Source organism: Pinus tabuliformis, chromosome 1_2 (genome assembly GCF_031772625.1).
Source record: "Pinus tabuliformis cultivar Carrire ecotype Pingquan chromosome 1_2, CPIR1, whole genome shotgun sequence".
NCBI lineage: Eukaryota > Viridiplantae > Streptophyta > Pinopsida > Pinales > Pinaceae > Pinus > Pinus tabuliformis.
The window spans coordinates 1,159,574,691-1,159,577,338 of NC_142298.1; the positions used below are offsets into that span (position 1 = coordinate 1,159,574,691).

Here is a 2,648-nt window from a genome sequence, read left to right on the forward strand (position 1 = left end):
AATTCGAGGTAAGGGCCCATAAATGAAGGGAACACCTTCCTAAAAATCCTCTCCACGAATTTGGCTGCGAAGTGCTCATTTCAACCCTTGATTTTGTCTCCAAATTGACCAAAAAGAGTACACAAAGCACACATTAGACTTGTTGGCATAATGACTAACCCAATTCACTCTATTAGCATAAATATAATCAAAAAAATGCAATAAACTAATGAGAATGGTGGATTAATTCAAATTAGGAGGTTGAATGAGCCCATATAATTATCCATTTTTGGGGCTCATCATCACCCCCTTACTGAAAGTGTTGCTCATCCTCTGAGCAACCAATCTATCTCCTCATCTTTGATGTCCTTGGTAGACTCCCTGTCATGCCAAGCTTCTGAAGTGATGGCCTCTTCTCGGTCATGAAACCATGCTTTTCGCTCTGCTCCTTCCCACTGTCTGCTCCTTTTCCTAGAGAATTTTCAGCTTTGGTATGATTGTGCAAGTATATTTAATCAGATGGTGGCAATGGTGGTGAAAGGAGGTGAAACCAGTGGAGGATGGAAGAAAAGAGTGGTTGCATGCCTCCTCAACAGACTTCAAGCTTCAAATCCCTCTCCATAATCGATTATGGCCTGCCCAAAGGCTCTACAGGATGTTTCTGGTAGAAATACAGAACTTCCTGTAGAAAGTCCTGTAGCTTCCTGTAGAAGGTTGAACCATGACTAAATTGTGTCCGAACCCTGAAAAAATGAGTGTTCATGGAGGGGATGGATGTGAGGATGCCTGGGAACTTGGTAGGGACCCTTCTACATGTGTTGGGAGGCTCCCTTTCCGCATTGCGTTCCTACAACCTGCAACAATTTCCAGGGATTAAACTTGTTTTTTTTCTCTCTATTTCTTCCTTCTTTTCTTTCTTGCTTTTCCTCTTGCTTCTCCTGTGGCTTTTCCTGTGATGGCTTGCCCTAGGTTTTCTTTCCCTTAGCTTCCTTACCCTTAGTTTTCTTCTCTGCCTCACTATCTTGCTTCCTCACGCTCTGTTTTGGCTTGTGCACTGATCAGAATGGGAATTCTGTATATGGTTTCCTCCCCAGAACGTGGAGGACAGTATCCCTCAAGTGTTTTTTCTTTGCAACCCATTCAACCAGTCCTGTCATGTTTTTCACTCTATCGAGTCTTGCCATAGAAAAGATAATGGGCTTTTTACGGTCATTCAAAATACACATGTGTTCAGCTGTCTGTTCAGGATTGAACAAGAGTTCCTCAATTGAACCATGTAAAGCAGTAAGACGATGCTGCTTCTTTGTATAAGGGAAATAAATCTGCATGTCTGCTCCAGGAGAAAAAATGTTGAACTTGAGATCAAAAACATCAATTCCATGAACCACACGATAAAGACCAGGAAGGGTGAAAGCAGTGTGGCTCTCATACTGTCCAACAGTATCCTTGCTTCCAGCAATCTCTTGATATGTGCTAGTGATAATAAAATCTGCATGATTCATTGCAATTAGATCTGCAGTAAACTGGCAAGAGAAATGGTATTTTTTTCATATTTTTTCAGTATATGTCTGAATCTGAGTATTTGGTCTTCTCCAAAGCATGGGCTATGTTGCACTGAAGACAATTCCAGGCAGCAATAAGAAAACGGCTTTTGAATTCATAGACAGACTTGCATTCACATTTTCCCTACCCCCTCAACACGTCGAATTCACCACCTTTTGAATTATTTGCATGGGAAAGTTATGTTTAGGCCTACCTCACTGAGAACTGCCACCCTCGCCGTGAACAATCCAAGCTTCTTCGTATGCTGGGTTTCCTGTAGCGCAACTTCCTGTAGAAACGCCTGTAGAGTGCCCCTGCGCCTCTGAGTGAGCCTGATACGTAGCAGAATCTCGAAGACAGGTAGAAAAACTCAGTGGAGGATGATAGGTTAACCGATTGTGCACACTTCAGTTGAGGATGTGGAAAGTGCAGATGAACAGCAGTTCATGAGTTTCAGTTAATCCATCTTTAATTGCTACGTGATTTTTGGTGAGGTTGCAAAAACATGTACGTTGGCTTTTTTCGAACTGCAGTGATGTTATGAACTACATGTCTTCTTCTATCTATTAATCATTTGATGTCCTATGCGCTAGATTTCAACACGTCTACCACTGCCTATGTTTTTCAACTTCCATGTGAATGACTATACACGCATGCTGCGTGATTTTTGCCTGGATGAGTGCAATTGAATATGGCTAGCTTCCTGGCTAAATCCCCCCATCTCATTCGTTCATGCAGTGCTTAGATTAGATTCATGCAATAGAGGAACAAGTTTTAGTCACGTACCTGAAGTCAAATGGTTGTTGTGAGGTGCTTTTTGCTGCTGCATGCATCTGTTTTGATGGTTGCATGATGGCTCCTTTGTGCTATAAGCTCTTTGATATCTGATGTGTGGTTATTTTTCTTGTGCGGGTATCCTCTAGCCGGATCTAAGCTGCAGGAGTTCGTTTCCACGTTCAGATCTGCACCCTCAAGCTGCTGCTGCTGAATTTTCACAGGACCAAAACTTGTTTTCGCCATTGCTCCTGAACGATGGATCGGATCGATCTGAAACTTTCTGAGCATGTTCCTATCATCATGATGCACCTCCCGTAGCAAAATTGTGATCAATGGATGTACAGATTTCG

General features: G+C 42.4%; 1 pseudogene; it reads right to left on the reverse strand.

Annotated features, from left to right (window-relative positions):
• Positions 1-1,037: 1,037 nt before the first annotated feature.
• LOC149210337 (sucrose synthase pseudogene) lies at positions 1,038-1,481 on the reverse strand (annotated as a pseudogene).
• Positions 1,482-2,648: the final 1,167 nt, after the last annotated feature.